Source organism: Trachemys scripta, chromosome 2 (genome assembly GCF_013100865.1).
Source record: "Trachemys scripta elegans isolate TJP31775 chromosome 2, CAS_Tse_1.0, whole genome shotgun sequence".
In the NCBI taxonomy this organism is placed as follows: domain Eukaryota; kingdom Metazoa; phylum Chordata; order Testudines; family Emydidae; genus Trachemys; species Trachemys scripta.
In genome coordinates, this window is record NC_048299.1 from 33,358,066 (window position 1) to 33,380,366 (window position 22,301).

General features: G+C 42.9%; 1 protein-coding gene across 1 annotated transcript in view; it reads right to left on the reverse strand.

Moving 5' to 3' along the window:
• Positions 1–22,301, reverse strand: part of GPR158 (G protein-coupled receptor 158) — a 328,332-nt gene that overhangs the window by 242,585 nt on the left and 63,446 nt on the right. The window lies entirely within an intron of this gene.

Genomic DNA, 22,301 nt, shown 5'->3' on the forward strand with positions numbered 1-22,301 from the left:
CGGCTTTTTGGGATTTCCCCCCGGACGGGGATTTGAGTCCCAAAAAGCCAGACATGTCCGGGAAAATCCAGACGTATGGTACCCTATACCTCACCAAACTCATATGAGGCAGGAAAGCAATTACCACAAGTGTATACTGAATATAGGCATTTTAGCTTGTGGGGCACCTGAATTATTTCTGAACCAGGCAGCACATTTGTGGGGAGCACTATGTTCAAGAGGAATAAGGCATTAAATGGGTTTTCATGTAATTACTCACTCTTGGAGGGATAGACAGTATATTCCATTCATTGCATTTATATCCAGTCAACATTAACAGGAGTTTTAGACAGGTGTTGAGAGAATATAAACCTTGGTGAAACTGAAACTGCATGTATCTGTTTTATGCATGCAGTCCACCTATGAACAGTGCAGGCAAGGTAAATGTGCATGTCATACCAGAACACGTATTTGTGTAAGAATAATCAATAAATGTAAGGTAGACATGGGACTACCTGTATTCCAATTTAATCTTATTAGGAAAGTTAAGTAGAAGTAGTGGAGAAATCATCACACTGCAACAAGTATGATTCCAAAAGTTTTGGCTCTGCGGGCTATTGGTGTAGATGTAAAATGAAATTCACTACACACACACAGATAAGCAATAGGCTCCAAAGTAACAACTACAAACACACAATCTGCGGGACTGATCTGTAACAGAGAGCTTGGGAAAGGCACCTGGTTGCCTGATGAAGTTGTGAAGAGGTTATGCAACTCCTTGAATTCAGAGCTATCTGCAAATAGTGCACACAACATGCACACACAAACCCACTCAATAAAATCCTGTACACTCTCACCCACATTCTAATCTCAGTTACCTTGGCCTATATCCAGAATAGCTTCCTTTGCTTAAGGGAGTTACTGCAAATTTAGGCTCTGAGATAAATCCATGGGATCCACCCACATAGAACTCATTGCTGGATCAGGGCATTTGATAAGTTTAATAGAAAACAGATATTAGCACTATAGCAATGCAATCTCAACTAAGTAGGCATTCTGGAGTCCCAACTGTCTGTCCAAGTTCTTACAACAAGAAAGGATCGGTAGAAGCTGTGTTCCCAGATAGAGATCTATGATTTTCTCCTCTTTCCCCAAGGCCAGGAGTTATGAGACCCAGGTCTTTAAATTCAAGGGTGACTCCTTATATCTTAATCACCTTTATTCTCACAATTGTCAGAAATTATAGTATACTTAATGCCTACATACATGATTACAAAAAAGCCACACAGCACATCTAAATTGGCATTTATAAGATTAAGGGGATGGGGAAGGTGCTGATGTATATTGCACCAATGCAAAATGCAGTAACAGAAATTCTGTTACAATTACTATTTAATTCTGTTCTGTTATTCTGCGTTTTTTCTTCCCGCTATGTAGAATCACAATTATAAATCACAATAGTTCCCCCACACACACCCCAAAAAAAAGCAAGCAATAAAATGCTGTTATGGAGAAATCTCAATTGCAATAACAGAGACAATGCTTTTTGGATTCAGTGGGTTTCATGCATCTTGCAGAAATATCTTACTTTCTCCCTTGCAATGTTAGTGAGAATCCAAATGGATCACATTCTGTTTTGCTGAGACTTTGGAACTTATCTACCAAAATTAATTAGTAGAGCAAAAACCATTCATACTAGGAAGCATTATCCACCAGAAAACAACAAAATTTTTCAGACATATTGGAGTGAAAGAACACAAATTAGAAATGTTTTAGACAAAAACAGGCTAAAAATAGTAATTACCAAATTCCAAGTATATAATTGAACCATTTTCACAGAAAGTGTACCCATTCCCGCCAACATCTGAGACATGTTCTACATGCACAATTGTAACCCACACACCTTCTGGGTGTGGTGTTCTGTCACATCTAGTGGCACTGAAACCACTTAGTCCTGGTCTACACTATGACTTTAGATCGAATTTAGCAGCATTAGATCAATTTAACCCTGCACCTGTCCACACGATGAAGCCATTTTTGTCAACTTAAAGGGCTCTTAAAATCGATTTCTGTACTCCTCCCCGATGAGGGGATTAGCGCTGAAATTAACCCTGCTGGGTCGAATTTGTGGTAGTGTGGACGCAATTTGACAGTATTGGCCTCTGGGAGCTATCCCAGAGTGCTCCATTGTGACCGCTCTGGACAGCACTCTCAACTCAGATGCACTGGCCAGGTAGACAGGAAAAGCCCCGCGAACTTTTGAATTTCATTTCCTGTTTGGCCAGTGTGGTGAGCTGATTAGCACAGGTGACCATGCAGAGCTCATCAGCACAGGTGACCATGGAGTCCCAGAATCGCAAAAGAGCTCCAGCATGGATCGAACGGGAGGTACTGGATCTGATCGCTGTATGGGGAGACAAATCCGTGCTATCAGAACTCCGTTCCAAAAGACAAAATGCTGGAATATTTGAAAAAAATCTCCAAGGGCACGAAGGACAGGGACCCACAGCAGTGCCGCATGAAACTTAAGGAGCTCAGGCAAGCCTACCAAAGAACCAGAGAAGCAAACGGCCGCTCTGGGTCAGAGCCCCAGACATGCCGCTTCTATGATGAGCTGCATGCAATTCTAGGGGGTGCCCCTACAACTACCCCACCCCTGTGCATGGATTCTCACGCAACAGGGATGCAGATTTTGGGGACGAGGAAGATGAGGAGGAGGAGGAGGTTGAAGACAATGCACAGCAAGCAAGCGGAGAAACCATTTTCCCCAACAGCCAGGAACTGTTTTTCACCCTGGATCTAGTACCCTCCCAACCCACCCAGGTGGGCTCCCAAACCTTGAAGGCGGAGAAGGGACCTCTGGTGAGTGTACCTTTGTAAATATAATACATGGTTTAAAAGCAAGCGTGTTTAATGATTAATTTGCCTTGAAGACTTGGGATGCATTGGTGGCCAGTACAGCTACTGGAAAAGTCTGTTAATGTGTATAGGGATGGAGCGGAAATCCTCCAGGGACATCTCAGTGAAGCTCTCCTGGATGTACTCCCAGGGTCACCTGGCTGAAATAGGGGAATTTTATTAAGGAGACATGCAGAGGTGGCCGTTCCTTTTGAGCTGTTTGCCTGTGGCTGAACAGAAATGATCCCCGTTAGCCACGTGGTGGGGGGAGGGGTGAAGCTATCATCCCAGATAATTTGGGGGTGGGGGGTTAGTTGGGTTTGTGCTGCACATTAACCTGAAAACCACAGCCCCTCCTTTTAAATGGCCAACCCATTTTAAATGGCCAACCCAATGGGTGCTTGGTATGGGAAATGAGGGTGCTGCTGTTTGAAACCATCCCCACATGCTGTGAAGGTTAAAGAAGCCAAAAGACTGTGGCTTACCATGTCTGCCTGCAAGCTGAATTCTGTTGCCCGCTGGCCCTGCGTGGGTGATTTCTCACACCAAACTGGCAGGCCATCAATATAAGAGGCAAAATGTGACCTTGTAAAGAAAGCACACGTGCTATGTAATGTTAACAGCTTGGTTCACCATGAAAGAGTCTACCCATTGTTCTCTAAAATGTGTCTCTTTAAATACTATTCTCCCTTTTTTTTCCTCCCGCAGCTGCAAGCATTTCAATGCTCCCCGTATCATCTCCATCCCAGAGGCTAGCGAAGATTAGAAGGCAAAAAACCACACTCGCGATGAAATGTTCTCTGAGTTCATGCAGTCCTCCCACACTGAAAGAGCCCAGCAGAATGCCTGGAGGCAGACACTGTCAGAGTGCAGGAAAGCACAAAATGAATGTGAGGACAGGTGGCAGGAGCAAGAGGAGACATAGCGGGATCAAGATGATCGGTGGCGTCAGCATGATGAGAGGAGGCAGGAAGCAATGCTTAGGCTACTGGAGGATCAAACTGATATTGTCCGGCGTATTGTTGAGGTGCAGAAAAGGCAGCAGGAGTTCAGACTGCCACTGCAGCCCCTGTGTAACCAACCGCCCTTCTCCCCAAGTTCCATAGTCTCCTCACCAGACGCCCAAGAATGCGGTGTGGGGGTGTAGTGGGGCGACTGCCCCACTCCCTGAGAGTATGGGCTGCAGCAGGCCAGTGGGCCTGCGCAGACACACAGCCAATAGGAGAAGAGCTTACTGGGAGCCAATCAGGGCCCAGATTAGAGGCAGCCAATCAGGGCCCGGCTCAGCCCTATAAGAAGGCTGCTCAGGGAGAGGAGAGTCAGTCTGTCCCAGGCCTTTGACAGGGGAAGGTCTGTCTCCAGAGCAGGGGGACTAGCACCGTGGATAGTGCAGTGCTGGCCAGGCTCCGGGAGCAAAAGGGAGCTCTAGCCTGAGGCCTGCCAGGCTGCAGGCCCTGAAGGGAAGGGCCTAGCGGGTGCAAGGGACCATAGGGGAAGCGGCCCAGGGAAGTGGGCAGACGGAGGGGAGAGAAGAAGGACAGCGAGGCTGCCACCAGAGGGTCCCTGGGCCGGGACCCAGAGTAGAGGGTGGGCCTGGGTCCCCCCCTTCCAGTACACCCAGCCATTGGCCGTAGGGAGCGACCATTACAGACCACGCCAGATCCCTGACAGGAGGGATTAGACTTTGGGGGGGGTGGTTGACTACAGTGGCTGGACATAGAGACTGCTGGTTGACACACACACCCCCCGGAAGGGGATGTGGATGGACTAAGGGGCACTGCCGGAGGGCAGTGGTCCGGAAGAGGACGCCGCGAGTTGGTGAGCGACGTGGGCTCAGAAGCCAATCAAGGGCAAGACAATGGGCAGGATACCACTGAGAGGAGACGTTCCACTGGACTGAGCTAATTCCCGGAGTAACCAGTAGGAGGCGCAGCGGTGGTGAGTCCCAACCTTGTTACAGGGGGCCTCTGGCCACCCAACCACTCCACCCCAGAGGACTGCCCAAGCAACAGAAAGCTGGCATTCAATAAGTTTTGAAGTGCAGTGTGGCCTTATCCTTCCTTCCTCTCTTCCTCCCCACTCCTCCCGGGCTACTTTGGCAGTTATTGCCCCATTTGTGTGACCAATTAATAAAGAATTCATGAATTTGAAACAACAATGACTTTATTGCCTCTGCAAGCAGAGATCAAAGTGGGGAGGGGAGGGCTGTTGGCTTACAGGGAAGTAGAGTGAACCAAGGGGGTGGGTTTTCATCAAGGAGAAACAAACAGAACTTTCACACCATAGCCTGGCCAGTCATGAAACTGGTTTTCAAAGCTTCTCTGATGCGCAGCACGCCCTGCTGTGCTCTTCTAACCACCCTAGTGTCTGGCTGCACATAATCAGCGGCCAGGCGATTTGCCTCAACCTCCCACCCTGCCATAAACATCTCCCCCTTACTCTCACAGATATTGTGGAGCACACAGCAAGCAGTAATAATGATGGGAATATTAGTTTCGCTGAGGTCTAACCAAGACAGTAAACTGCGCCAGCGCGCTTTTAAACATCCAAATGCACATTCTACCACCATTCTGCACTTGCTCAGCCTATAGTTGAACAGCTCCTGACTACTGTCCAGGGTGCCTGTGTATGGCTTCATGAGCCATGCCATTAAGGGGTAGGCTGGGTCCCCAAGGATAACTATAGGCATTTCAACATCCCCAACGGTTATTTTCTGGTCTGGAAAGTAAGTCCCTTGCTGCAGCCGTTCACACAGACCAGAGTTCCTAAAGATGCGAGCGTCATGTACCTTTCCCAGCCATCCAACGTTGATGTTGGTGAAACGTCCCTTGTGATCCACCAGTGCTTGCAGCACCATTGAAAAGTACCCCTTGTGGTTTATGTACTGGCTACCTTGTTGCTCCGGTCCCAAGATAGGGATATGCGTTCCATCTATCGCCCCACCACAGTTAGGGAATCCCATTGCAGCAAAGCCATCCACCATGACCTGCACATTTCCCAGAGTCACTACCCTTGATAGCAGCAGCTCAGTGATCACATTGGCTACCTGGATCACAGCAGCCCCCACAGTAGATTTGTCCACTCCAAATTGATTCCCGACTGACCGGTAGCTGACTGGTGTTGGAAGCTTCCAGAGAGCTATCGCCACTCATTTGTGAACTGTGAGGGCTGCTCTCATCTTGGTATTCTTGCACTTCAGGGCGGGGGAAAGCAAGTCACAAAGTTCCATGAAAGTGCCCTTACACATGAGAAAGTTTCTCAGCCACTGGGAATCATCCCAGACCTGCAACACTATGCGGTCCCACCAGTCTGTGCTTGTTTCCCAGGCCCAGAACCGGAGTTCCACGGCATGAACCTGCCCCATTAGCACCGTGATGTCCAAATTGCCAGGGCCCGTGCTTTAAGATAAGTGTGTGTCCATGTCCTCATCACTCTCGTCACCGCGCTACCGTCGCCTCCTCGCCTGCTTTTGAAGTTTCTGGTGCTGCATATACTGTAGGATAATGTGCGTGGTGTTTACAGTGCTCATAACTGCCGCGGTGATCTAAGCGGGCTCCATGCTTGCCGTGGTATGTTGTCTGCAGATAAAAGGCGCAAAACGATTGTCTGCAGTTGCTCTCACAGAGAGATGGGCGACTCACGACATGGCTTACAAGGTTGGCTTACAGAGAATTAAAATCAGCAAAGGGGGTGGGTTTGCATCAAGGAGAAACACACACAACTGTCACACCAAAGCCTGGCCAGTCATGAAACTGGTTTTCAAAGCCTCTGTGACATGCAGCGTGCCTTGCTGTGCTCTTCTAATCTAATCGCAAACAGCCTACTCAGCAAACAGCACCAGCAAGCTTTTAAATGTCCAAAGACACATTCTACCACCATTCTGCACTTGTTCAGCCTATAGTTGAACTGCTCCTTACTACTGTCCAGGCTTCATGAGCCATGGGAGCAAGGGGTAGGCTGGGGTAGGTGGGGCTGACTGGGCGAGCAGCCTGAGGCAGAAGCCTCCAGCTGGCATGATATTCCAGGCAGGACTGAATCTCCATTAGACGAAACTTAAAGAAGAGAATGACCTGGATTCATTCCCATTTTTGTCTAGGCGCCCCCTACCGACCTCACCGAGGTCTGCCAGGAGCACCCAAGTCTGCCCAGGCGCCCTGACCGACATCACCGAGGTCAGCCAGGAGCAACCAGGAGATGGCTGCAGATGGTGCAGAACGACTGCTAACCATCTTTGCTAACTTGCAAAGGCAAGAAGCTGCTGCTGCTGCATAGCAATGCAGTACTGTGTCTGTCAGCAGCACCCAGGAGGCGTAAGGTGACGGCGAGCTGAGCAGGTTCCATGCTAGCCGTGGTATGTCGTCTGCACAGGTAACCCAGGAAAAAAGGCGAGAAACGATTTTTTGCGTTGCTTTCACAGAGGGAGGGAGGGGGGACTGACGACATGTACCCAGAACCACCTGCGACAATGTTTTTGCCCCATCAGGCATTGGGAGCTAAACCAAAATTTCAATGGGTGGCGGAGACTATGGGAACTGTGGGATAGCTACCCACAGTGCAACGCTCCGAAAGTCGACGCTAGCCTTGGTATTGTGGATGCACTCCGCCGACTTAATGCTGTTAGTGGGGACACAATCGACTGTATAAAATTGATTTCTAAAAAAATCAACTTCTATAAAATCGACCTAATATTGTAGTGTAGACATACCCTTAGAGAAAGATTAATAAGTCTGCTCTACAGCCTTAGTTAACACCATATGGCTTTTAGCTCATGCAGTAGAGGCTCCTGCACTAAGCTCCAGAGGCGCCAGGTTTGATCCTGCACACCAACGACCGGGATCTGTGGGTGTTACACAATGACAGCTCATTTGGGGTGAAATGTTGCTATGTACAGAAACAGTGCAAACAATTTAAGCTTGGTGGAGCTCATTAGGAGGAGAGGGAAAGCAAACTCATCCATCTCTATATGCTACATATCCTTAGTAGTTAGGGAGGGAAGGGAAGGGAAGGGTAAACTATACTGATCTGTAGTTCACCAAAAACTAAGTTTCTACCAGTCTTGTGCTGGCCATTGAACATCATTTCACAGGAAATTAATTGCACAATGTGTAGCATTAGTTAATAAATAATATTTGGAAGAGATTCTAGGGTCCCATCAGATAAACTTAGATAACATTACTTAAAAGGAAAAGGTTTCCAAAATATCTGCTCTATCTCCAAATTTGGACATTTATTCTATTTTATAGGATTGTTTCATGAAATACTGTTCTGTACGATTGCGGCAATTACTGGGACCCTGGGGTTTCATCTGACCACTGATTTGTAAGACAAACTAAGTTACTGAAAATAATTGAACAACTAAGGAGCAACGGCTGTTTATCAAATAAGCTATACTGCCCTTGTGCCACATGAACATCTGCAAAAATTGTACACTTACATGAGCAGATTTTCAAAACAGTAGTGTTTGATCCAAAGTACTAATGCAAAATGCATTAACATTTGGCAACAAGAGATCCAGACCCACCAGTGCCAAAGGGCACTATAGTCTTTGGATACCCCAGCTGAAAACTAGGGTTACCATATGTCCGTATTTTCCCGGACGTGTCCGGCTTTTTGGTTCTCAAATCCCTGTCCAGGAGGAATTTCCAAAAAGCCGAACATGTCCGGGAAAATAGGGAGGCACAGTAAGCTAGCCTGTGGGTGCTCATGTCCCCCGCCCCCGGTCTCCAGCCCCACCCCCATTCCAACCCCTTCCCCAAATCCCCGGTCCCGCCTCCTCACCCGGGCACGCCGAATTTCCCCTCCACCTCCCTCCCTCCGAGGCTTGCTGTGAATCAGCTGTTTCCACGGCAAGCCTGGGAGGGAGGGGGGAGAAGTGGAGTGGAGGTGGCGCGCTCGGGGAAGGAGGCAGAGCAGAGGTGAGCTGGGGCAAGGGGGCACAGCGGGGAGCTGCTGGTGGGTGCTCTGCACCCATCAATTTTTCCCCATGGTTGCTCCAGGGCTGGAGCACCCATGGAGTCAGTGCCTATGTCCATACCCCCTGCCCTGCCCACTGCCAGCCCCTGCTTCAAGCCAGTCCCGCACTCCCTGCCCGCAGCCCCATACCTCCTGCCCTGCCCACAGCCAACCCCTGTCTCCAGCTCCTGCTGCACCCCCTGCCCTATCTCCAGACAGCTCCACACCCTCGGCCCTGCCTGCAACCAGCCCTGCACCCCCTGCCTCCAGCTAGCCCTGCCCCATGCCCCTGTCTGCAGCCAGCCCCATGTCCCCTGGTGCCCTGTAGTTCCCAGGCCAGTAACCCTGCACACCTGCTTCAATGAGGGGGGCAGGGAGCAGCTGGGACCCACACATGTGAAATGGAGCTCATGTCTAGTTCAGGTCCATCTTTTTAAAAAAGAACTTTAGGTAGGGTTACCATACGTCTGTATTTTCCTGGACATGTCAGGCTTTTTGGTTCTTAAATCGCCGGGAAAATACAGATGTATGGTAACCCTATTTAAATATCTAAAAACATCCGGGAAGGCAGCTGCAACAGTGAAGGTTCCCCCTTGCCCCATGGAGTGTCCTCTTTTTTGAACATATATGTTCAAATATGGTAACCCTATGAAAACAAAGTTTCAGGTAATAACTTATGGTATGTAGAATCTACCTAATTCTATGTCAGTAATTCAGCCTCTGAAGTGCTAGACCTAATTTCAAACAAAGAAGTTGTTAGACTGATATAATGAAAGGGAAATATTAAAAGCTTTACAAGAACATGTGAAAAAAATTAAATAGTCAGCCTTATCAAGTTGAAGCAGCACTTATTAGAAGAAGGAGGATACAGACATATTCTCCCCTTGAACCATATATGAAAAAATCCCACTTATGTAAACAGAATATAGGGAATATATATTCTGGAAAAATGGACACGAGCAGAGAGCTTGGCCAAAGACAGGTTCCAGGAACAGTACATAACAGACTAGAATGGATAAGAGCACATTTGATGACAGACATCTTCTAGCTACTGGGCTAGATTAATAAAACATGCATTTTAACACAGCCAAATGCAAGGTCATATGTCTAGGAACAAAGAATGTAAAGTCACATTTACAAGATGAGGGAGTGTATCCTGGAAAGCACTTACTCAGAAAAGGACTTAGGGTTCATGGCAGATAATCAATTGACTATAAGCTCCCAGTGTGATGCTGTAGCCAAGAGGACAAAAGTGCTCCTTGGATATATTAGCAGGGGAGTGTCAAGTAGGAATGGGGAGGTGCTATTAGGTCTTACTAATGCTGTACATGGAATATTAGTTGAACACCATTTCCAATTTTGGTGTCCACATTTAAAAAAAAAAAGATACTGACAAATTGGAAAAGGTTCAGAAAAGAATAACATGAATGATCTAAGGGCAGGAAAACGTGTTGGAAACTAAAAAGAACTCAATCCATTAGGTTTATCCAAGAGAAAATTAAGAAGTTACTTGATTATGATTTGCAAGCCATAATTTCTTACTATAGACAGCTCATTATTCTAGCAGAAAGAGGCAGAAAAAGATCCAACAATTGGAAGGGGAAAGTAGAAAAAGTCCAACTAGAAATAAGGTGAAAGTTTTTAAATAGTGAGGGTGACTAACCATTGGAACAACTTACCTAGGGATATAGTGGATTATTCATCACTTTTATAGGCATTAAATCAAGACTGAATATGTATCTAAAGGATATGCTGTTATGGACTTGATGCAAAAGTTGTTGAGTGAGATTCTTTAGCCTGTGCTATGTAAGAGGTCAGACTACACAATCATAATGATTGTTTCTACCCTTAAAATAAAAAATCTAGAAATCCATAACAAAAAAAGTTATGATCTTAGTTACGTCAGTGTAATTCCACTGACTTCAATGAAATTATTCAAGTTTTCAATTGGTACAACAGACATCAGATTTTCCGAATAGTGCTGTACTATCAAATATTCCTTTTGAAGGCTTTGTCCCAATTAAAAGCCATACCTCCAGCAGCTATTTCCAGGAGTATGGGCTTAACTGCTGCAAGATATAAATTATCTAATAGCTTTATTAGTGATGGTCAAATCTCAAAGTTCAGAGATTGGTTCAGATAAATAGCCAGTCTTTGTATAGTCTGGATAAGTATCTAAACATCATTGATCCCTGAGCACTGGGGCTGCTTTGAGTTGCTGTTTGTCAGCAGAGTGAAAATCATATGAAGATGCTTTCTTGCATATTTGTAATATTTCCACATCCTAACAGCAGCAAACACTAGGAAGCATGAACACAAGTGAAAATATCAATACCTATATCAAGTTTATCAAAACTGTTTTAAAATATGCCAAAGGCTCAGTTCAGTTTATGTTTTGGTAGAAGATTCACACCAGTTCTTATTTTACCCAAATAGTTTTATCCCTCCTTAAGAAAAACTTGAAGGGAAAATTGAGTAAATGTGTCAGTCATCTGGCAGTTGGCCCACGGAAGATTCTGAACAATCCTTGAATACATAAGCAGGAAAATATCAAGCCAAAGTAAGAAGGCTATATTACCTCTGTATATGGCATTTGTGAGAGCAATTCTGAAATACTTCAAAAAGGAGTGGTGGAAAATTGGAGTGGGTTCAGAAAAGAGCCACAAAAATAATTTGGACTGGGAAACATGTCTAACAGTGAGAGCCTTAAGGAGCTCAATCTATTTAGTTTATCACAAAGAAGGTTTGGAGGTGATTACTTGCTATAAGTATTTACAGAGGGAGATATCCGATAGCAGATGGCTGTGTAATCTAGGATATAAAGGCATGAAAAGATCCAATGACAATTAAATTGAAGGTAGACAAACTAAAATTGGAATAAAATGCAGATTTTCAACAGCAAGAGTAATTAACCGTTGGGACAACCTAACAAGAGATGCAGAGGATTGTCCATCATTTGAAACCTTTAAACCAAGATTGGATGTTATTTTCAATGATATGTTGTAATAACAACCACAAGTTACTGGTTTTGATGCAGGACTTACTGGGTGAAATGCTACATCTTGTGCTATACAGAAGGTCAGACTGGATGATCACAATGTTTCCTTCTGGTCTTAATTTATTAATATACTGTACAAAACAGGGCTTTGGAGCTGTGCTCTGGCTCCGCTCCAGCTCCAGGCAAAAACCCTGCAGCTCCACTGCTCCAGAGCTGCTCCTGGCTCCAGCTCCGGGCTCCGCTCCAAAGCCCTGGTACAAAATTGTTCCTCAAAAAACTATAGTGGCATTCTTGGGCACTCTCCATGAATAGATAAGACATCTTTTTTTAAGAAATTCTGTTATATAGATATGCAATTTATGCCTTTGATTTGTGTTTATTACACCTTTAAATCTCTAAGAGCTCTGCTGTCTGTAAAACTATACAACTATAGTTATAAGAAGAATGGCTACAGATCATTTCAATGGGACATGCTGTACCATGGTCATGGAGACTTCACTTTTATTTTAGATTCTTGAAAACAAAAACAAAAGTAATTTTAGCTTTAGAGCCTCTGACTGCTCCTGGTTTAAGGAAGAATGACAGAGTGCTTGGCTTTCTGTGTTTGAATTTAAAAGATGACTAAACTCAAAGATAGTCAGAATAAATGAGGCTAAATGGGTCTACCAAAGGTGCTAAAATCAATTATCTTAAGAGATAAAGAATGATTCAGCAACACTATTCATAAAAAATGAACAAACAGTTCTAGTGGCAAAAAACTTTTTTCTTAATCTTATGAAGTGTTAATGAAAAATGTGTCATTATTCAGTGGAAAGCAACTACACAAGTCTACAGATCTTAATCAGAACACAATGTGAACTTGGAGAGTGATGGTTCCAATCTATTTTAATCACACACTAAACATTCCTCTTCCAGTTTTAGCCAAGGATTCTCTCATGATTCAGCTAATCACTATGCCCAGCAGAAAGGATTCTCAAGACTGAAGTGAAAGAAATTAACCCTATATAAATGAATTTATTAGGGGGAGGTGGAAGAAAAACAGCTTGGAAATAAAAGTTGTTTTTAGAAGAATTTACCTGTTTAATGGAACTCCTACACAGAATGTTTTAATGCATACCATAGATTGAGGGGTACTAGGGAAATCCAGAGTCCTAGATTTGGATATTGTTACTCACACTGAACAATACCATAATCCACAAGTAGTCCTATTATGGTCCGTGGGGCTGCTTGTGAATTAAGGTGCTACTAAACCGGAGTGAGTGTCTCAGAGTCCGGCCCAGGAAATGGTCCTGTATTTTATTAAACACATAGATTTATAGATTCCAAGGCTAGAAGGGACCGCTATGATCAGCTAGTCTGACCTTCTGTATAACACAGGCCATAGAACTTTCCCAAAATAATTCCTAGAGCATACATTTTAGAATCTTGATTTAAACATTGCCAGTGATGGAGAATCCACCACAACTCTTGGTAAATTGTTCCCATGGTCAATTACCCTCACTATTAAAAATTTACAACTTATTACCATTCTGAATTTGTCTAGTTTCAGCTTCTAGCCACTGGATCATGTTACATCTTTCTCTGCTAGATTGAAGTGCCCAAGATCAAATATTTGTTCCCCATGTAGGTACTTACAGGCTGAGATCAAGTCATCCCTTAACCTTATTGTTAAGATCACTATATAGTACATCTTCTACTCCTTCAACTATTCATGTAGCTCTTCTCTGAACCCTCTCCAATTTATCAACATCCTTCTTGAATTGTGGGCAGAACTGGACACAGTATCCCAGCAACAATCATACCAGTGCCAAGTAAAATAATCTTGCTACTCGAGACTCCCCCGTTTATGCATCCAAAGGTCACAGTAGCTCTTTTTGCCAGTGTTGCACACTGAGCTCCTGTTCAGCTAATTATTCACTGTGACCTCCAAATCTTTTTCAGAGTCACTATTTCCCAGGATAGAGTCCCCCATCCTGAAAGTATGGCCTACATTCTTAGTTTGTACATATATACATTTATATTTAGCTATATTAAAACTACTTCTGCCCAGTTTACCAAACCAGCCAGATTGATCTGTATTAGTAACCTGCTGTCTTCATTACTTACCAATCCCCCAATTTGTGTATCATCTGCAAACTTTATTGGTGATGATTTTATGTTTTCTTCCAGATCATTAATAAAAATGATAAATAGCACAGGGCCAAGAATCAATCTCTGCAGGGCCCCCATTAGAGAAATACCCACTTAATGATTCTTCACTTACAAACATTTTGAGATCCATCAGTTAGCCAGCTTTTAATCCATTTATTGTGTGCCAAGTTAATTTTATATCTTTCTGTTTTTTTAATCAAAATGTCATGCAGTACCAAGTGAAATGCCTTACAGAAGTCTATTACCTCACCAGTATTACTTTTATCAACCAAACTTGGGGTATGTCTACATTTACCGTGGATTGATGCTACGGGGATCAATCAACCACAGAGCATTCTCCCATCGACTCCGGTACTCCGCCGGAACGAGAAGCATAACGTAAGTGGATAGGAGAGTTACTCCCGTCAACCCAGCACAATGTACACACCTCAGTAAATCGACCTAAGTTAGGGCGACTCCCGCTACATTATTCACATAGCTGGAGTTGCGTAACTTAGGTCGCCTTAACCCCGTAGTGTAGACCTGACCTTGTAATCTCATCAGAAAAGGGTATCAAGTTAGTTTGATGAGATCTATTTTCCATAAAACTATGTTGACTGGCATTAATTATATTACCCTCCTTTAACCCTGTTAATTGGGTCCAGTATAAGCCACTCGATTATCTTGCCTGGCATCACTGTCATACTAACAGGGTCTGTCAAGACAAGGTCTAATATAGAATTCTCCTGTGGTGTATGCAACAATTGTTTTTTTGAGTTAGGAAATTGTTATCTAAATTGTAAATTTAGAAATACTAAGGATGTTTTAGTACTAGCAGCATGAGCCCTCCAGCATCTGTCACTCAAATTTAAGTGCCCCTACACATTATAGATAGGTGGATAAGGAGCCAGTCATTGTGTTCCCTAGAGTGAGTTGGTAGTCTGTATCACATACCAACTAGTACCCCATCTTGTACTTTATCTGTTAGGACACTGATCCATAAGCATTCAGAATCATTTTCTTCCAAGTTATCTGTGACTCAGAAATAGGTAATGCCACTTTTGACATGAAGTGCCACTCCTCCTCCCCATTTGCCCACTCGATCCTTCCGAAACAGGTTATAACCATTGATTTTGACATTCCAAACATGTGAATCATCCCCACCAGGTTTCAGTAATACCAACAAGATCGAATTTATGCTCATAAATGAGCAATTCCATTTTCATCTGGTCTCTAATAACAAGGGGATGTGACGATAAAATTTACATGCAATTTAAAAATCATATTGACAAAATTACTGAAGAGACAAATCCAAAATCTGTTCTTTCACTTAACACTGACAGTACTGTCTCTCACAAGAAAATTCCAGCACTGCATTCTGGTTTACTATTGTTTCTATATTTGTATTACAGTAACACCTCGGAGTCCCAGGAATGGATCAGTGTCAGGCACCCTTGGGTCTGAAATCCAAGCCCATGGGGTTGCCAAGTGAGAGCCTTCCCTACACACCACCACACTGCAAGGGCAGATGAGGGCACTGCAGTTAAACACCCCACCACCAAAGCCTACACCCGCTGATTCAAGTCAGCTGACTAGCAGCGGATTCCTAATTGGGTACCACCTGGCATAAACCTTCCTATTCCTGTGTCACTCCTTGTCTGAGAAACTACTTGCTGCCTTCTTGCCTGCACTTTGTTCCTGCCACCTCAACTTTGTTCCTTGTCCCTGGGTTGCTGCTTCCTTCTCCTGACCTTCAGGTGCTGACACCAGCTCCAACTCTTGGCATGACTTCTGACTCTGGTTTAACCACTGGCATGACCACTGACTCCAGATTGACCCTCTTTCTATGATTCCTACACTATTTCTGGCTCTGACCACTAGGTCAGACAGCCCACCCCCCATGGGCCCTGATAACCAGGACCCCATTGTGCTAGATACTACACAAACACAAGAATAATGGTCCCTACTCCAAATAATTTACTGTCTTAGAAACTCTACAGTAAGAAATGCTGTTGTCAAAAGGGATAAGATTTTTGGAGAGAGAAGGATCATTTGCAGGAGGACATTCTTTTTTCACCACCTTTGTTTCCTCTCATGCTTTTCCTCTCTCGTGGCCTACAGTCTTACCAAGACTGGGGACTATGCCATTCTTTCTATCAATGTATTATCTCTGCTCTGTGTTTTATTTGCTAAACTGAAGAGTGTTATAATGTTCAATATCTTGCATAAATGATTAAATTTCACTTAGATCCCTACTGTCTAGATTAAGCTGCCTTTACTCATGTTAAAAAGCGACTTACTCCTCAAACATTTCCACTGATTTCAAGGGTACTACTTGCAGGGTGAGATATTAGTGACAGAGTATGGGTGGCAGAATCTGGCCCTATGAAATAATCCTGTTTTCCATTAAGAATCAACCGTACTTCCCACTGTAGGGTTAGCAAGGATTTATTGGAAGGTTGGATAAAGCACATACCCTAGGAATACAACAGCTCTGAACTCGTGTCAGTTTTACCTTGGTTTAACTACATTGATTTCATTGGAGTTCCTTACTTAAATAAGTGCTTAAGTCACATCATGAATAAACATGCTTTCCTGAAATCGGGGCCTTAAACTAGTATGAGAGCAGAACCAACCCCATCATCTTTTATATCAGGAAATATCTAAAGTTAAAGGATCTACCAGCCAATAAGACTTATTCTTGGTTGTAATTTTATAGAAAAACAAGCCTACAGTACTTTGTGAGAAAGTCTGTCTTGCCATCTCATTTTAACAGTGCTGACTTTAAACCAAGTTATTATGGCTTGATGTCCCTAGTACCATTGAATTTAATAACAGTGTCATTAATGTCAGTAAGAAAAGTGGACCCTAGAATATGACTGTGCATGTTTACGGCACTTGGCATGTTTCATAATTCAATTTGTGAAATTGTTTCATATTTTGTGCCACATATGCAATAATTCAAGCAGATTATCAAACCACATTAAACAAAGCTCTCTTCACTATAGACTTACAAAAGGCTTTTGTGCACTCAGCAGCCCCGAGAGGACTAAACTTTCAATGGCTCCAGTAGCGAAGCCCCGCTCTCAGAAACAGCTTGTCTGGTTACAGTCATGCTGCCTGACCTACTTTTCTTGTTTTTTTCCGAAGAGGATCTATAACCTTCAGAATTTAATGCTCGTAATGTTTTATAAATCAAAATTCAGCTTTAGAATAGTCAACTATATACTAGGTAAGTCCCAGCAGTTCTGAGAATTAAGTTTGCATATTAGTTTGCTTAACTTTCAGTCTTGGCAGTGCTACCTATTGGTTAGTTGACAAATATTGTATTGATAATGAATACCAATATTTGGGAATAGCAAGTTCTAAATGAAGTTTAGGCCATTGCTAATTTTTAATAAAAAATCTGCTCCCCAAATTAATGCTTATTCTATATAAAATCCAATTATTTTAGACAAACTGCAATTGTATAAGCAGTGTATAGTACAGTCATACTGTAAAATGTGACAGGAAAAAGGGGGCACTTTCCTACTCAGCAGATCTGCTCTATAGCCGCTCACTTTCATGACAAAAATAAGGTTTTGCTCTTCTTAATGCAGAAGAGCCAATACAGCTATGGGAAAGGGATCTGGATTCTATTTCTCCTCATGTATCTCCATCAGACATGTCAACTTAGTGCTCATTGCAAACCCAGTTCTACCCATGAGCACAGTTAGTTTCATCGGGGTAAGATACTACATACTAAGTGGGATTGTACAGCAGGATTCGGCCTGAAGCACCTTATTCATTGGTGATTGTGTGTGAAGAGGAAAGAACCCATCTTGATTTTCAGAGCCTAGGCTGAGTTTGCAGGGCTGAACGTGAGAACACTTAATACAGAAGTTATTGGGAGGCTGTACACATGGAAATGAGGGGGAGGGGAGGAATTGTGAGAGGTGTGTCTGAGTCACAATGCTTCCTAGCACTCCTGCTGGAGCGGAGCATCTTACAAAACACCCGTTACTCAGGACAGTGCCTCTGGTCAAAACCTAGCTCTAAAAACATAGGTACTGGTGGAAGATCAGAATCCGGAGTCATTCCACTGAAATCATGGCATTACATTGGTGTAAGACACGTGTAAGCAAGAGGGGAATCAAGCCCGTGGTTTGAAATTATGGCTGTCAAGCGATTAAAATAAGGAATCGCGATTAATCATGTGATTAAAGTGATTAATTGCACTGTTAAGCAATAATAGAATACCATTTATTTTTGGATGTTTTCTACCTTTTCAAATATACTGATTTCAATTGCAATACAGAATACAAAGTGTACAGTGCTCACTTTACATTTATTTTTTATTACAGTATTTGCACTGTAAAAAAACAAAAACAAAAATAGTATTTTTCAATTCACCTAATACAAGTACTGAAGTGCAATCTCTTTATCATGAAAGTTGAACTTACAAATGTAGAATTGTGTACCAAAAAAACTGCATTCAAAAGTAAAACAATGTACATTTTTGGAGCCTGCAAGTACACTCAGTCCACTGCTCGATAACAATCCAAAGCAGTGCGGACTGACACATGTTCATGTTCATTATCTGAGTCAGATGCCACCAGCAGAAGGTTGATTTTTTTTTTTTTTTTGGTCGTTCGGGTTCTGTAGTTTCTGCAGCAGAGTGTTGCTCTTTTAAGACTTCTGAAAGCAAGCTCCACACCTCGTCCCTCCCAGATTTTGGAAGGCACTTCAGATTCTTAAACCTCGGGTCGAGTGTTGTGGCTATCTTTAGAAATCTCGCATTGGTACCTTCTTTGCATTTTGTGAAATCTGCAGTGAAAGTGTTCTTAAAATGAACAACATGTGCTGGGTCATCATCCGAGACTGCTAGAACATGAAATATATGGCAGAATGCAGGTAAAACAGAGCAGGGGACACACTTATACAGGGGATACAATTCTCCCCCTAAGTAGTTCAGTCACAAATTTAATTAATGCATTATTTATTTAAAAGGTGTCATCAGCATGGAAGTATGTCCTCTGGAATGGTGGCCAAAGCATGAAGCGTCATACGAATGTTTAGCATACATGGCATGTAAATACCTTGCAATGCCAGCTACAAGAGTCCCATGCAAAGGCCTGTTCTCACTTTCTGGTGACATTGTAAATAAGAAGATGGCAGCATTATCTCCTGTAAATGTAAACAAACTTGTTTGTCTTAGTGATTGGCTGAACAAGTAGGACAGAGTGGATTTGTACGCTCTGAAGTGTTATATTGTTTTGGTTTTGAGTGCAGTTATGTAACAAAATAAATCTACATTTGCAAGTTGCACTTTCACAACAAAGAGATTGCACTACAGTACTTATATGAGGTGAATTGAAAAATACTATTTCTTTTGTTTATCATTTTTACAGTGCAAATATTTGTAATAAAAATTAATATACCCTTTGATTTCAATTACAACACAGAATACCATATATTTGAAAATGTAGAAAAAATCCAAAATGTAATAAATTTCAGTTGGCATTCTATTGTTTAACAGTGCAATAAAAATTGATTAATCGTGATTAATTTTTTTAATTGTGATTAATTTTTTTGAGTTAATTGTGTGAGTTAACTGATTAATCAACAGACCTATTTGAAATATTATCTGTTCCTCCCAACCATGGCAAGAAAGAGGGCTGGGGGGAGGGCAAAGCAGGTTAGGGTGCCAAAAGGTAAGAGCGAAATGGAAAGGGAGATCTTGAGGGATAGTATGGAGAGGGGGTAAAATAAGCAGGCAGAGGCATTCCCTACAGTATTCAAATGGGACTTTTTTCCCCTTAAAATAATTAATCTCTAAGTAATGAGGCTCTTTCTTCCCATCCAGTCATGTAAATATGTGAAAACAAACACATTTCACATTGATGCAATCCCAGAAAGTGCGGTATAGATACAGGACCAATATACAGTGCTATAGTTTCTAATTTTGAAAGCAGGCTTTGGCCATTCATTCTATGTAAGTTGGCATCCCTGATACATTGCAGGCAAATGCAAAGGGTTATAAGAATGATTCAGCTTTAATGGTCAAACACTTTTTCATTCCACTTATTGGAAGGAATATTTCATTTTAGGGGAAATATTTTAGTGGCCTTAATCATCCCTGTGTGTGTCTTTGTCCCCTACTGTTATACATGTTAGCCTGATAGAAAAAAAATGAATTTTAATATAGATTTAGCACTGTGTTCTGTTCTGTTCTTACAAGCCAGGATAGAAGCTGACTTTAACAGTATGCCAGCATATCTGAGTGCAGGATCAAGTTTTTTGCTCCTTCATTAAACCCAAGGAGAAAGCTAGCCCACAGAATGCATGAACTGTGAATAACAGATGAGTAATGCATCCCACACTTGTTTGCATAGTACAGTTATTTGATCTACTTTGACTGCTAGAGAGTAGCACAAAGCAAAATCATTGCTTTCCTATTTTTACAGGAAGCCCCCAGTAATTCAGCCTTTCTAAAGACCGGAAGAGGATGTAGAATATTTAGATTTAGAATGTTATATAGAGTCATTACTTCACAAGTGTTTCAATCAGGCAAAAAATATGGTAGATTTAGAAACTGTCTTGACACTTGCATGGCGCAGCTAATTGCTGATGGGCAGCTGCCTGACTTAACAGAGAAGGTCAAGCACTTAAGGAGTAGGAGGAAAACAGAAGTCCATTGATCTTGGAGTGCTGGGAAGGAGAGTTTGAAGGGGGAGCAAACAGCTAAGCTATTTGGGAGGGCTCATTATTTTGATGGGCTTGGGCCATATTTAGCTGTAATCAACCAATGTTCTTGTTCATTTTAAAACTCACATCTCCTCCTTTCACAATCAAAGAATCATAGAATATCAGGGTTGGAAGGGACCTCAGGAGGTCATCTAGTCCAACCCCCTGCTCAAAGCAGGACCAATCCCCAGACAGATTTTTGCCCCAGATCCCTAAATGGTCCCCTCAAGGATTGAACTCACAACCCTGGGTTTAGCAAGCCAATGCGCAAAGCTTCTAAAAAAGCAACCATGGGGGCTGATTTGTCATTGCCATTTGGTATTCTGTCCACAGAATGGGCAAATTCCAATGGAGGGCTTTTAAAGCACATCACAGCTTATTAAACTAACTGGGATAAAAACTCCGCTCCCTTTAAACACAGAATGAATTGGTTTACAGTAAAAATAAAACAAAATCATTAACATTAGGACATAGGGTAAGTGATCCCAAGCAAAAGAAATAAAGTTAGAAAGGGTTACAAGCAAATAAGTATGTGTGGGGGGGGGGGGAATCTAAACACCTAAAACTTTATCTAGCAAGATATACAGGCTTTGTTCAAGATGGTTTCTCTCACCAGTCATTCTTCTTTTCAGCAATGGCTGACTGTCCCCTAGATCAGACAGAACAAGGAGCAATGGTCTCAAGTTGCAGTGGGGGAGGTCTAGGTTGGATATTAGGAAACACTATTTCACTAGGAGGGTGGTGAAGCACTGGAATGCGTTACCTAGGGAGGTGGTGGAATCTCCTTCCTTGGAGGTTTTTAAGGCCCGGCTTGACAAAGCCCTGGCTGGGATGATTTAGTTGGGAATTGGTCCTGCTTTGAGCAGGGGGTTGGACTAGATGACCTCCTGAGGTCCCTTCCAACCCTGATATTCTATGATTCTATGATCAGGACCTTCCACAGAAGTACAAGATACTGGCTTCCCTTATCTTCCTAGGTGAAAGATCTTTGCCTAAACAGGTTTCTCACCTACATTCAGTTCTCAGAGACTTCAACCCCTGCTTCTTGGTTGAAGGACTCATCTTTCTCAGCTTGCAAGAGCTCTTGCCTCTTGTGTCTGTCTAGTGACGGGTGTCAAAGATGGCTTCTGTCCTTTCTTATATCTTCCAAAGTCCAATGATCTTGTCTGAAATGGCAGAATGACTTCGTGCTGTTTTTCCTTTCGTTTGGTCTTCCCATTCCCCTACTGACTTCTATGTAAATGGAGCTTCCATTCTTTTTGGTCACACCTTGCTTAATTTCTTTGGAGAGAGGTAGATAGCTGCATTTCCTCCTGTCTGGGGGACAGGCTGTTTCTCCCTTTGTTTGGTCACAGAGTGTAAAGCATAATATCAATGGGTATCCATAATTCCTTATATAATGTTAATACATATAATTCACAATATCACCACTGTGTACTAGACTTTCATAAATGACCTCCTTCCATACACTTTTATAATATAGTAATATTTTATACAATCAGCTAATTCATTTCCTTGCCACTTGATGTTCAGCGCCCCCCTGGCTTTGGGAACAGTGGAAGAGGTTCCACAGGAACATTGGGATCATGGCTACCAAGCCTGGTAATTTCTGGTACCC